This window comes from Geotrypetes seraphini, chromosome 2, assembly GCF_902459505.1.
Source record: "Geotrypetes seraphini chromosome 2, aGeoSer1.1, whole genome shotgun sequence".
Classification (NCBI taxonomy): domain Eukaryota; kingdom Metazoa; phylum Chordata; class Amphibia; order Gymnophiona; family Dermophiidae; genus Geotrypetes; species Geotrypetes seraphini.
The window spans coordinates 507,423,350-507,438,506 of NC_047085.1; the positions used below are offsets into that span (position 1 = coordinate 507,423,350).

Genomic DNA, 15,157 nt, shown 5'->3' on the forward strand with positions numbered 1-15,157 from the left:
GGGAGTGGTGTGCAAATAGGTGGGCATGAGTGGGTTATAGGCGATTCCTATACCTACATGCAAAACCTATAAATTACTGTCGAGCACTCAGATTTTTGGCACCTTTACAAAATTGACTCCCTTAACTCTCTCCACACTGCTATTTCCAAGGAACAGCTCACAAACTTACACTGTCTGGAGATAAATGCTTGAAAAAAAATTGTTTGCAAATAGGAAACTGACTGATTCTCAATCCACACATGGAAACTCCTCGTGTAATACAACCTATCTTTCTCTCATTATATATATCGTAGATACCACTTCTGTTTTCTAACTCATGAGAAATATCTTCTGTTTATACCCATCAGATCATCAGATCAGACACGAATGGAAGAGAATAATAAAGAACCAAGGAGAAGATCTGGTAATAATGGAACAAAACCAAACACAGTCAGAAAATGTCAGTGGAAATATTTCCCAGAGACCTGAGAGGATTAACACAAAGAATTGTAAGCAAAAATCAAAGGAAAAGAGACACCCTGCAGAAGACACAACGGATGGAGTCATTAAGTGTGAGAGAAATGAGAGGGAGCTCAGTAACATTGCTGACAAGAGACACCTAGCAGAGAGACCCTTCCAAATTAATAATAATGATAAAGTGACTTCTGAATTCCTCCATGGCAAGAAGAAAGGAAAAAAACACCAAAATGAACTCCAAATGCACAAAAGGGATCATAAAAATAAGAAAATATTTACATGTAGTGAGTGTAATAAAACCTTTACTCGGCTTTCAAAGCTAAAAGGACATCAAATGATCCACACAGGGTACAAACCATTTACTTGTCCTGAGTGTAATAAAAACTTCACTCAACATTCACTTCTACAAAGACATAAAATGATCCACACAGGGTACAAACCATTTACTTGTCCTGAGTGTAATAAAAACTTCACTCAACATTCACTTCTACAAAAACACAAAATGATCCACACAGGGTACAAACCATTTACTTGTCCTGAGTGTAATAAAAGCTTCACTCAACATTCACTTCTAAAAAGACACCAGATTATCCACACAGGGCACAAACCATTTACATGTTCTGAGTGTAATAAAAGCTTCACTCAACATTCACATCTAAAAAGACACCAGATGATCCACACAGGATACAAAGCATTTACATGTACTGAGTGTAATAAAAGCTTCACTCAACTTTCAAATCTAAAAAGTCACAAAATGATCCACATAGGCTACAAATCATATACATGTACTGAGTGTAATAAAAGCTTCAGTCGGCTTTCAAATCTAAAAAGTCACAAAATGATCCACATAGGCTACAAATCATATACATGTACTGAGTGTAATAAAAGTTTCACTTGCCTTAGAGGTCTAAAAATTCACGAGAGAATCCACACAGGGTACAAACCATATAAATGTACTGTGTGTAATAAAAGCTTCACTCAGCTTTCAGATCTAAAAAGACACCAAAGAATTCACACAGATCATAAACCATTTACATGTACTGAGTGTAATAAAAGCTTCACTCAACATTCACATCTAAAAGGACATCAGAAGATCCACACAGGAGACAGACCATTTACATGTAGTGAGTGTAATAAAAGCTTCACTCGGCATTCATATCTAAAAGGACACCAGAGGATCCACACAGGAGACAAACCATTTATATGTACTGAGTGTAATAAAAGCTTCACTTGGCTTAGAGGTCTAAAAATTCACCAGAAGATCCACACAGGAGACAAACCATATAAATGTACTGTGTGTAATAAAAGGTTCACTCAACTTTCAGATCTAAAAAGACACCAAAGAATTCACACAGATCACAAACCATTTACATGTAGTGAGTGTAATAAAAGCTTCACTCAACAGTCACATCTAAAAGGACACCAGAGGATCCACACAGGAGACAGACCATTTACATGTACTGAGTGTAATAAAAGCTTCACTTGCCTTAGAGGTCTAAAAATTCACCAGAGGATGCACACAGGAGACAAACCATATAAATGTACTGTGTATAATAAAAGCTTCACTCAGCCTTCAAATCTAAAAAGACACCAAGAAATTCACACAGATCACAAACCATTTACATGTAGTGAGTGTAATAAAAACTTTGCTCAAGATTCACATCTAAAAAGACACCAAAGGATCCATACAGATCACAAATCAGCTTCTCTACTTCCCCCTGCTCTCCCCCAGTCACCTAAGCCTCGCTCCCCCTACTTCTATCAGCAATCCTAGACTTCAGTATCTCCCACTGCAACCCCATCATCCTTGGGGATTTCAACATACACTTTTTCATACCAAACCACCCCAACACCTCAGACTTTCTAACTCTTAATTTCAGACATTTTCTGATCCCTTTGATCTCCTTCCCCACACACATAGCAGGCCACACTTTGACATGATGTTTGAACCTAAATTCCTCACATACATGCTCAAAAACCAGCAAACCTATCCCCTCCCGTGGTCTGACCATTTATTAATCACTATGTACAGTACTTTCATGGGGGTTCCGTTCTGTTGAAAAACCGCAAATATGGTTTTTAGCGGGGGAGATAGTAGAGGGCAGCCAGAGCACCGGTGAGTGAAGGAAATCACTCGCGGTATGCTCCGACCACTTCTTCCTGCACTTAAGTCAGGCCTCATCAATCAGGATCTGCGTGTCAAAGCATTACCATTGAATAGGGAGTTGTAGTAGTCTAGCCTAGAGAGTACGTAGCCATATAGCAGTTGGGCTAAGTCTGTTTCTGGGAGGTAGGGTTTGATCCTTCGCAGTTGGCATAGATAGTAAAAAGATGTGGAAACTGCCTGCGAGACGTGGGCAGAGAGGGACAGGTAACCATCCAGTATAATTCTAAGACTTTGTACCTGGTCTTTTGCTGTTAAGGGGGTGGATTCCCAGGATAGTGTCGGATGGGTGAAAGTAGTGTTCTTTTTCCTGATCCAGAGTAGTTCATTCTTTGAAGCATTCAGCTGGAGTTTATTGGCTGTCATCCAGTTTTTCATAGAGGCAGTGTAGGAGGTTAGTGAGTTGGGTTGGCTGATCGTCACCTAGGGGAAGCAATAGTTGAAGGTCATCAGCATAGGAGTGAATCTTAATGTTGTATTTGTGTGCAGTGTCGACTGGCCTGATATACAGATTGAAGAGGAGAGGGGATAGCAAGGCACCTTGGGGAGCTCCGTATTTAATTGATTTGGGGTTTGATTTAGCTGTCCCTAGTAGCACAGATTGTGTTCTTTGATCCAGGAAGGAGATGAACCATTGCAGTGCTGAGTTCTTGATTCCTATGTCTGCGAGTTGGTCTAGTAGAAGTTGATGATCTATAGTGTTGAAAGCAGCACTAAGGTCAAGCAGGACTAGTAAGGCATTATTTCCTTTATCCAGCATTGACCAGCTGTCATCAAGGAGGACAGATTCTGTACTATGGCCTGGTCGGAAACCTGACTGGTGTGGAGATAGAGCTTCTTGTTGATCAATGAAAGGTTGCAGTTGGTGGATCACTATCTTCTCCAGTAGTTTGGAGATGAAGGGGAAGTTGGAAATGGGGCAGTAGTTGCTTGGATCATTTGGGTCGAGAGAGGGTTTCTTGAGGGTGGGTTTGATAATGGCTGATTACCAGTTGAGGGGAATTTTCACAGTTGACAGTGAGGCGTTGATGTTGGGGAGGATTGATTCTACAAAGGCATCTTTGGAGGACAAAAGGAGGTTGGATGGGCATGAGTCAAGGAAGGAAATGGAGAGTCAGAGCTCTTGTAGAATTTCTAGGAGCTCAGCATGTATAAAAAACATTTTCCCATATTTGGACCTTTCCTACTAGAAATGACAACCAAAAGTCTCTCCACCAATATTGTACCAAAATCATGTAAATCTGCCCTAATATTTCCTTAACTAAAAAACCTAAACTTACAAGAAGACCAATTTACCAACTACTGGCCAATTGCTAATCTGCCTTTTATTGCCAAACTCACAGAAAAAATAGTGTTCAATCAACTCTCTGATTTCTACAAAAAAAAACCCAAAACTACGCTTTTCATCCAAACCAAACGGGCTTTCATGTAAATTACTCCACTGAACTATCCCTATTTGGCATTTATTACTATCGTGATTACCACAAATCAAACATTTATTACTATCGTGATTACCACAAATCAATTTTCTTGATATTCCTTGATCTAACATCATCGTTCGATACGATTAATCATGACCTTCTCCTAAACCGTCTGATTGGAACTTCAAAGTAAGTTTCAACAGATCAGTCTCATCTCTAATTATCCAAACATATGGAATCCCACAGGGTTCAATTCTTTCTCCACTGCTTTTCAATATATTCCTAGCTCCACTGCTGACCTTAGCACAATCCATTGGATTTAGCATCTTCACTTATGCTGACGACATCCAACTACTTCACCCCATTAACCCTACAATCATCACCGAAATACAGGAAATAAACACTAAATTGGACAAACTCAGTTTATGACTCAGAATCAATAAATTATCACTAAACATAGTGAAATCAAGAGGCATAATAACAAAGAAAATTTAAAAGGACCAATATGTATTGAGTCTAGTCCCATACAAATTGAATCTAAAATTAAACTCCTAGGAGTCATCCTAGACAAAGACCAAATTAGCGCATTAACCCAAAAATGCTTCTACAAACAGATTAATTCGCTCGATAACATCCTTCCTTGACCCTCCCATTCACATTCTGACTCATTCCCTTATCATTTCACACATTGATTATTGCAATTCTCTATATCACGGCATAACACAAAAAGAAATCCATAGACTACAACTAATTCAAAATACTGCCATCAAACTGATACACAAGGCAAAGAAATATGACCACATCACCCCACTCCACCGCGAAGCTCACTGGTTACCAATATCGCATCGAACAACATACCAGATACTCCTACTTGCTTTCAAAATTAAACTCACCCAATCGCCAGCCTTCCTAGATAAATATCTTATCCCTTATGCCACTTCACGGGCTTTAACCAGAATTTACATAATATAACATTGAACTGCAAGGTAATGGCGGAATAGAAATCCCTAATGTAATGTAATGTAATAACATAACATCATACTTATAAACCGTGTAATCGTACATTCAACGCAGTTAACAAAAGATTAATAAAATAAACCGTGTAACCGTAAGTTCAACGCAGTTAACAAAAGATTAATAATAAAATAATATAAGAAACATATAGCTTAATTAATAGCTCTTCTATACTCACAGTACTATATTTTCCGCTACAGCCACTGCACTCTGCAATGCTCTCCTGTCCAACATTCGACTTGAAGAATACCTCGATACATTTAAGAGCAAACTTAAAACATTTTTATTCAGGGATGCATATCAAATATGAGATAGGATCATATCCCCTGCCAACTCTACTTAAGTTCAGTGATGAATGAGAACCGCTTTTAAGAACCGACACCCCTTCCCTTGTTTTTTCCCCTCCCTCTCTTACCTTCCTCTTAAATTTTATTTTTATTATGATGTATTTCTCATTGCCCCAACCCCAGTACCTCTTGTACCAAATTTGTCTGTCTCTCATCAATAACTTGTGTTATATTTATGAAATGTCCCCCTTTATTTTAAAATTGTACCTTAATTTTAGTATTGTAAACCGACCAGATACTTGCTGATGGGTCGGTATATGAAATATAGAATAAACTTGGATTTACATGTACTGAGTGTAATGAAAGCATCACTCAACATTCACATCTAAAAATACACCAGAGGATCCATACAGGATACAAACCATTTACATGTACTGAGTGTAATAAAAGCTTCATTCAAATTTCAACTCTAAAAATTCATCAAACAATCCACAGAAAAGACTAATCGAATACCTGTAATGAGTGTGATAGAAGCTTCAATTAACATTCAATCTAAAAATTCACTCAACCATTCACATCATGGAATAAGACACTGGCGGTGAATCAACAGGTTCTTCCTGCACTCTATAATAGCTTTGGTATTGTAGACTGGTTCCTGTCTGTGCTGCCTTAAATCCCTAAATTGCGTCTGGATATCACAGGAGCCATCTAATTTGGCTGCCACAGGCTGGGCAGGAGGGACGAGGAATTAATCCTGTCCCAAGGTGCTACCAGACCACAGGAGTGGCAAGCTAAGCCCAGGAGTGGTACCCATAGCAGTCTATGGATGAGCTCAGGAAGGAGAGCAACATAAGTAGCGTATGGGTGGGTCTGGGAGGGGACACCTTATGTTCAGGGATGGGTGAAGAGAGGAGGACGCCCAGAGGACAGAAAAATTTTTTTTTTATTTTATCTGAAAATATGTCATTATTTTTAGCTGAAACCAAAACAAAGTGAAATGGGCCGAAACAAACACAAATTTCAATTAGCTTCTATAGGTTTCTTTGTTTATTTCTCACCCACCCTTATCCAGGGTGAGTTACATATTAACATACACATTAAAACATTTACATTTGTCGTACAAAACACTTCAAGGACACTCTATGACAAATTGCATACTTACATATCAAATCAAATTACATATAACATACACATTGCATCAGCGACGAATAATTTAAGGCCAAAACTGGCCAAACCCACACATACATCAAAATATAAAATTCCATAAGTCATACAAGATACCTCAATAACAGACAATCATAAACCAAATAAAACCAACCAGACCATCGAACGCCTCCGTGACCAGCACTTAGCACTCAAGAGTCGTCATTCCTTCTCCCTCAGCCAAACTCAGACCCTATATTTCATTTCACAGAGCAAGATGTCTTTTCAGCAGTTTCCTAAAGTTCTGGACATTTATCTGCTATTGAATGTAATCTGGAAGGTTGTTCCACTCCCAGGGGCCAATGCAGTGAAAGACACTGTTTCGGGAAGAGGAAAGCTTTCATTCCGACATAGATGGTACAGACAGATCACAATGCTCAATTGAGCAAAGCAGTCGAGCCGGCTCCTCAGCCTGAACAACCTTTTTGTGTGCATATTGTGACCAGTCAGGCTCCGGGCCTGCCATGATCTCTGTTAAATCTGGGAGAAAGGGTGGCAAGAAGCCCAAAAAGGGGATTTCCAAGGCCAGCTCCCAGTACCAGTCAGACCAGCTTGATGATGTCATAGACCCAGAATGGGGGGACAGGGAAACCTTACCCAGTCAATACCCTCCACACAACAGAGCTAGAAACATAGGTTACAAACCTATTCCTGGGAATAGGGAGCAATGCTATTTCCCTAGTGTCCTCCGGGGGAGCTAGAGAGAGACCCAGGTGAGATCCAGCTCAGCCATGGCGTGGTTCCCCACATGAAAAGCCTGTAGATTTGACTAGGCTGTTAGAGAGGATAGGGAGCAGTAACAAGCCTCTCCCCAAGGAACAGCTTCCCAGCCTAAGACAGGGTAATCTGCCAGACCTGATGGAAGTAGAGGAGGCAGGTTCTTCTATTGAAGTTGCAGCTCCAGCCAAAGAGGAGCAGATGGAGTTCCAGAAAATGTTGATTCCACATGCTTAAGAAAGGGTTAGAAAGTAATATGAAGGACTGGGACCTTTTTATCCTCTTCATGCTGCCCGAGAGAGAGTCCAGGATTCCTTGGGGGTCAGTCCCTTTGAAATGTATGGGCAAGCTCCACGGGGTCTCTTGGATGTTGTCAAGGAGGGTTGGGACCCACCTGAAGAGACGGACACTGACGTTATATCCTATGAAGCAAAATTTGTCTCATTTTGCTAAATTGGGTAAGAAAAATCTTGAATGGGCTCAAAAGAAACAAAAAGTTTACTATGATAGGAAAGCAAAGGAGTGCCAGTTTATGGTTGGAGACAGAGTCTTAATACTTGTGTCTGTGGACCCCCATAAGTTTTTGGCGCATTGGAAGGGCCCCGCCACAATAGTGGAAAGAATAGGTCCTGTGAATTATAGAGTTAAGGATGAGAGAGATCGTATACAGACTTATGTAAATCTGAAGCCCTGGAAAGATAGAGAGGCATTAGCTCTTATGGCACAAAGGTGCCAAGAGGATGATTTGGGGCCCCATGTGGCAGACTGGGATCAAGCAGAAAAGGTGAATGTAGGGGTGGAGCTGTCAGCATCGCAAGCTCAGCAGGTATAGACCCTTATAAAGAAATTTTCTGATGTGTTCTTACCCATTCCGGGACACACTAGAGCAGGGGTAAGGAACTCTGGTCCTCAAGAGCCATATTCCAGTCAGGTTTTCCCCAATGAATATGCATGAGATCTATTTGCATGCACTGCTTTCAATGCATATTCATTAGGGAAATCCTGAAAACCCAACTGGAATATGGCTCTCGAGGACCGGAGTTCCCTAACCCTGCACTAGAGGGCTAACTCATGACATTATAACTACCCCAGGTAAGATAACTGCCCATATCATCTGTCAGAAGAAAAAAGGGGCTGGTTAATGAGTTGGTGCAGGAAATGCTAGCGCTAGGAGTCATTGAGTCCTCGCAGAGCTGGTGTAGCCCACTAGTGATTGTCCCAAAGGCAGACGGGTCCCCACGTTTATGCATTGACTTTCGTCAAGTAAATGAAGTTTCCCAATTTAATGCATCTCCAATGCCTCGTGTGGACGTGTTATCGAATCGACTTGGTCAGGCTTAGTATCTGAACACCACTGACCTGACCAAGGGGTATTGGCAAACTCCCCTGATTGCCAACGCTAAACCCAAAACGGCATTTAGTACATCTTATGGTAGGTCTGCCTAAGTCCGGTCCTCGATATCTACTGGCAGGCCAGGTTTTCAGGATATCCATGATGAATATGCATGAGAGAGAGTTGCATACCAAGAAAGTATGCAGGCGTCTTTTTCAAGATGGCGCCAGGATAGATCATAGGTGGTGGTACCTTCCTCCCTTATTTTTTTTATTTTGAATTTATTTTCATTTTCATTTTTCTCCAAAATCTTTCACTTCCTTTAATCTTTGGCTTTTTCTTTTGTTTCTAGCACAGTTTTATGTTATGTTATGAAGCAAAAAAGCACACAGTGTGCTTAGAGATCGCATTACCAAAAAGTTATACGCGGTTAACAAAAAATTATAAACATTAAAACATAATCAAGGATGAATGAATTAAGGAGTCAGATATTTTGTGAAAAGATAAGTTTTCAGCTTTCTAAAATGTCTATAGGAATCGGCTGAGAGCACCAGTGATTGAAATTCATTTTCATGAAAAGCTGCCTGGGATGCCAAAGAATGATTAAGAAATTTCTTACTTTTACAACCCTTTACTGAAAAAAAATTAAACAAAGTATGGGGTTTTCTACTGTGTTTGTGAGTAGCTATGGAGAAACTATTAACCAAGTAGGTAGGAGAAACTATTAACCAACAGTGATTTGGTTTTTTTTTGTTGTTGTCTTGGTCCATTGTGTGTGACCGTTGGTTTGCGACCTGGTGGTTTCAACGGCATTCTAACACCAGCTCTGATGGAAGTCCTCCGGTATTTGGCAATTGAGGGCAGTGACAGGGAGATCAATGCCGTTTGCCGGTGTGAAAGCAGTGCATTATGGTTGTGGAGAATGCATGCCGACAGAGGATGCAGCCTTTGACAACACTCAGCTTGCCAGGGAGGGTGTATTCATTGTGCCTCGGATCCAGCCCTGTGGTAATCGGAGAGACCTTAGGCCTTCTTCTGCTGTGCGGTGGCCTGCTTCAATTGTCGGGGGTTTTCTTTGGCCCGATGTTTGGCTTCCAGATTGTGTTGCCGCTGCTTGGGTTGTTGGAGGCCCCAGCCAATGCAGCTCTCTGCCGCTGTTTACAGCCTGGATCAGACACTGGGCCCTGGAGGAAGCTGGAAAGCTGAGCGGAGGGCGGCCTTTGACTGCGGTGGCGGAGAAGGGAGAGGAACAGCCAGAAGGGGCCGAGAGCGATGCGACGGAGGTCCTCGGCCAGGGCAGCAAACAATCCGGCTGTTGAGAGCGGCTGACCGTTGGGAGGAGGGAGGGAGGCCGAGGATTGCTGGACTGTTTGGGGACTTTGAGTTTTTTGTTTTATTTTAATTTATTATAATTTATTATTATAGTTAATATTTTAATATTAATATCTTTACTATTTAATAACTGTTACTCAGGTACTTTAGCTAGATTGTGAGCCTTTGGGACAAATAGGGAAGTTCTACGTACCTAATTTTATTTTATTGTATCCTGTTCTGGGCGCCTGGGAAGGACAAGCTATAAAAATGAACAAATAAATAAATGTAGATGACCCAGCATGCCAAAAAGCCCAACAGATAGTACAACTGGGAGACCTAGGTCTACATCAAACAGTGAAGGAAAAACCCCACAATAAAGGACACGCTTTAGATGTACTGTTTGGCAGCGAACTTTCAGGGGTTGAGGGGGGGGGGGATCTGGCAGGAGAGATTGGGCATCTCTCCTGCCAGTGAACTTTTAGGGGTTCTGGATTTTAAACAACACAGTTGTTAGCAAGGTTGGTTAAAATCTCAGTCCCATAAAAAAGAATCAGAGTGGCAATTAGTCATTCTAAACGGAAGTTTTTTGAGCCAATGATGTGGGCGGAGGTGGTTTGAGCGTTGAGCTCTACCAAAAAAGACCTGAGGCTTTTTCTTCCGATAGAATTGACTTTCAGCTATATAAGTGGAGTACTTTGTATATGTTGTTATTTATTGACCCACTTTCACCAATTGGGAATTTATAAGGTGAAGGATGCGACAAGGACCCAGACAGACAGGCAATAGAGCACTCGGCAACTCTCCAGTAGTTGAATCGCTTAGTTCGCTTAGTCATCCTGCCGTTGTATAGGGCAATGGTGCGCCCGCACCTGGAGTATTGTGTCCAGTATTGGTCACCGTACCTTAAGAAGGATATGGCAATACTTGAGAGGGTCCAGAGGAGGGCGACAAGAATGATTAAGGGCATGGAAAGATTGGAGAGACTGGGGCTCTTCTCCCTGGAAAAGCGGAGACATGATAGAGACCTACAAGATCATGAAGGGCATAGAGAGAGTAGAGAGGGACAGATTTTTCAAACTTTCAGAACATAAAAGAACAAGAGGGCTTTCAGAAAAGTTGAAAGGGGATAGATTCAAAACGAATGCTAGGAAGTTTTTCTTTACCCAGCGTGTGGTGGACACCTGGAATGCGCTTCCAGAGGGCGTAATAGGGCAGAGCACGGTACTGGGGTTCAAGAAAGGATTGGACAATTTCCTACTGGAAAAAGGGATAGAGGGGTATAGTTAGAGGATTACTACACAGGTCCTGGACCTGTTGGGCCGCCGCTTGAGCGGACTGCTGGGCACGATGGACCTTAGGTCTGACCCAGCAGAGGCATTGCTTATATTCTTATGTTCTTGCTCTCCACTCTCCAACACAACCAAATCCCTAGTGGGTCAAAGGACAAATTATTGCTCATCTTATTCACTTTTAAAACAGGTCTACCTCTGAGTGTGTTTCGGAATGTCCTCACACTGATGATACACCCCACTTCTCAGGGTTCAGTAAAAGGATGGCTAAAGAGCCTTCACAACCATTTAAATCCACACTAAAAATGTGTTTCCAAATTATATTGGATAAAAATGTCTAACTTAGGGCTAGATTCACAAAGCAAACCGATCATTTACCGATCGGTTTGCGACCCCTTAGCGATTCACTTACCTCTCTTCCGACCATCCTCCGATCTGCGCATGCAAATGAGGGCAACGGCATGCAAAATAGGCAGGGACGTGATTCACTAAACAAAACCCTGCAACACCAACTGGGCTGGCCGATCAAGAAAAAGCGACTGCTGAGGGATCAGTCGCTGAAGCCCTTTCCGGCTGCCCTGCCTTCTGCCGCCTTGCTCTCTGCCCTGTCAGCCCCTATCCTGCAGCCCCGAACGTGCCTGCCTGTCTGCCCCGAATACGCCTGCTTCCCTTCCCTGCACTGCAAGCCCATTAAAATCACGGGCTCCATTAAAACGATTGCCTATTTTTTATTTATTTTTTAATCTATGCCAGCCCTAAGGTCCAGCGCATGTGCACACCATGGTCTGCGCATGTGCTGGGATCGCTATTGAACGATCTGGGAAGGCAGATGGGGGCGTTCCTCTGATTGGCCCCATCTGCATATTGGGGCTTGGTGAATTCATCGGACCTGCCCAGATCGGGCCCGATCAGGCAAGTTTGTGAATCTAGCCCTTAGGACCTTATGGTTGCCTCCTTGTTTAATGTAGCTTATTGCTAACTGTTTTTTTTTTTTCATTTAATACTCTTCAAAATAAAATCAAAAACAACATAAAACCTTTTCTTTACTTATCTTTAATATAGAAACATAGAAGAAACACAGAAAGATGACGGCAGAAAAGGGCTATAGCCCATCAAGTCTGCCCACTCTACTGTCCCACCCCATTAAGTCAGAGTGCTGCTCAACCCACGCAGTATCTCTAGCATTGAACCCTGAGAAGTGGGGTGTATTGTCAGTGTGGATATTTCCAGTTTACCTCACTTCATCATCTGCATCCATTTTGTGTTTCGGAATGCCCAGGCAAATGTTTATACTATCCATTACGGCGCAAAGATTCTTATCGCTTAACACCGCCCACTTCATGCTTACATTCCGCCCAAGAAACATCCTCTTTTTGGATGTCTTTACTTGAGCGTCCAGCACGCAGAAAGTATTTAAAAAAAATGTTTGATTATATTGTAAATAGGGTAGTTACATTTTTTTCTCCCAAAATCATCGGGGACCTCAAAGTGGCAGATTGTTGGCTCAGGAGAAAGCCGGCAATGAAGGGAGAGATGCAGGCTGCCGGCCTTGGAAAGGAACCGGCAGCAAAGAGGAGAAACAGCCAATTCTCCCGTGAACCTAGAAGTGCTGCTGCTGTAAATCACAACTGCATTTTGGGCCATGGGGGCTGGAGATAGAGCAGCCCGTGTGCTGTGGCCAAGAGGGAGAGAGACTGTTGGTTCAAGGACTACCTGGCAATGAAGAATCAAGCCAGTCAGTGTTCCCCGTGAACCTGTCTGCACTTCGGGTTGCAAGGGAGGGTGAAGGCAGATGGGGCTGCAACGGTGATGGGACTAAATTGCGCGAGACAACTGAGCGCAGACAACTGATCGCAAGGTTAACGGCGTGCCAAAGAAAAGCACTATTTTAAAGGGCTCCGATGGGGGGTGTGGGGGGAAGCCCCCCACTTTACTTAACAGACATCGCGCTGCCGTTGTGGGGGGTTCGGGGGGGTTGTAACCCCCCACATTATACTTAAAACTGAACTTTTTCCCTAAAAAACAGGCAAAAAGTTTGGTTTCAAGTATAATGAGGGGGGTTACAACCCCCCAAACCCTCCCCCAACACCAGCGCGATGTCTGTTAAATAAAGCAGGGGGGTTCCCACCAACACCCCCCGTCAGAACCCTTTAAAATAGTACTTTTCTTCGGTGCGCTGTCAACCTTGCGCTCAGTTGTCGGCACGCTGTTGTCTCGCGTGATTTTGTCTATGAAACCCCCCAAAATATAAATGATAATTAACATTTACTCTGCATACAATATGCTTTGTGTTTTTTTAATTTTATGGTTACCATTATGTATTAATAAGATTATATTGTGTGTATATGAAAAATGGATGGAAGAAATTGTATTACAATTAGTACTATTATTATGGGGGTGGAGTCAGGGGTGGAGTTTGGGTGGAATTGGGGTGTGGCTAGGGCAGGATTGGGGGCAGGACTGAATATTAGTAGATGTCCCATTTTGAGGGAAAAAATAAATGGTTACGTTACACATACCTATCCCAGGCCCTTTTGAATTCAGACACAGTCTCTGTCTCCACCACCTCTTCTGGGAGACTGTTCCATGCATCTACCACCCTTTATGTAAAAAATTATTTCCTCAGATTGCTCCAGAGCCTATCACCTCTTAACTTCATCCTATGCCCTCTCATTGCAGAGTTTCCTTTCAAATGAAAGAGACTCGACTCATGCGCATTTATACCTTGTAGGTATTTAAAACATCTCTATCATATCTCCCCTCTCCCGTCTTTCCTCCAAAGTATACAGATTGGGATCTTTAAGTTTGTCTCCATACGCCTTATGGTGAAGACCACAAACCATTTTAGTAGTGTTCCTCTGGGCTGACTCCATCCTTTTTATATCTTTTTGAAGGTGAAGCCTCCAGAATTGTACACAATATTCTAAATGAGATCTCACCAAAGTCTTATACAGGGGCATCAATACCTCCTTTTTCCTACTGGCCAAACTCTCCCTATGCAACCTAGCATCCTTCTAGCAGTCCATGGAGAGTTTACAATAGCTGATTGTAGGATTGTTACCTCTCTAGATGCCCTGATGCAGCTCATCTTTCAGGCTATTACTGTTCATCTGAAATTCTTGCAAGCTGGATGGTTGGAGAGCTGGCATGCCCTCTATTCCCATATCAATTTGATTCATATGAAGAGGAGTCAAGCACCGGGTCTTCTCCATAAAATCTGCTTTTTGTTACCCCTTCTAAATGCTTGGAGGTGGTGAAGAAGGCAATGTAAATCCTCAGAGACCTCCCCGTTCCTCTTCCTTGTGGGGGATGGGGATTTCTCCCTGGGGTTTGGGTGTTCCTGCTTTCAGGCCTGGGTAAAGAGGGGTTGTAGGTTTCTGAGTCAGCTTTTAGAAGGGCAAGGCTCTTCTTTTCCCATGTTTAAGCAGCTTCAGGACCGGTGGTGAATTCCTACTTCTCAGTTTTGGGCCTATTTGCAAATTTGTGACCCTGGGCAAGTCACTTAATCCTCTATAGCCCCAGGTACGTTAGATAGATTGTGAGCCCACCGGGACAGATAGGGAAAATGCTTGAGTACCTGATTGTAAAAACCGCTTAGATAACCTTGATAGGCGGTATATAAAATCCTAATAAACTTGAAACTTGATTACAGCTCCCTTTCGGTTAAGTGGAATGAGGCGATGGGATATAATAATAATAATAATAATAATGTTATTCTTATATACCGCCAAAGCCACAATAGTTCAAGGCGGTTTACAGCAATGGCTCTTTAGATGCTCAGTTGTTGAAATTGCTTCCCACAAGTAATTGTCTAGGCACCTGGTACAGGCTACTGAAAATGGAGATCACTCTGGATCCCATTGAAGACTTGGCGCAAGTGTGGAATCCCTCTCAGTTTTTTAATAACTTCCACACAATAGCTATGCTGACACCGTGGATCTTAAAGAAACCCAATATGA

The 15,157-nt window shown here is 42.3% G+C and overlaps 1 pseudogene; it reads left to right on the forward strand.

Annotated features, from left to right (window-relative positions):
* The window catches only part of LOC117354967, a 136,079-nt pseudogene extending 130,387 nt beyond the window's left edge, over positions 1–5,692 (forward strand).
* The last annotated feature ends 9,465 nt before the right edge of the window (positions 5,693–15,157 follow it).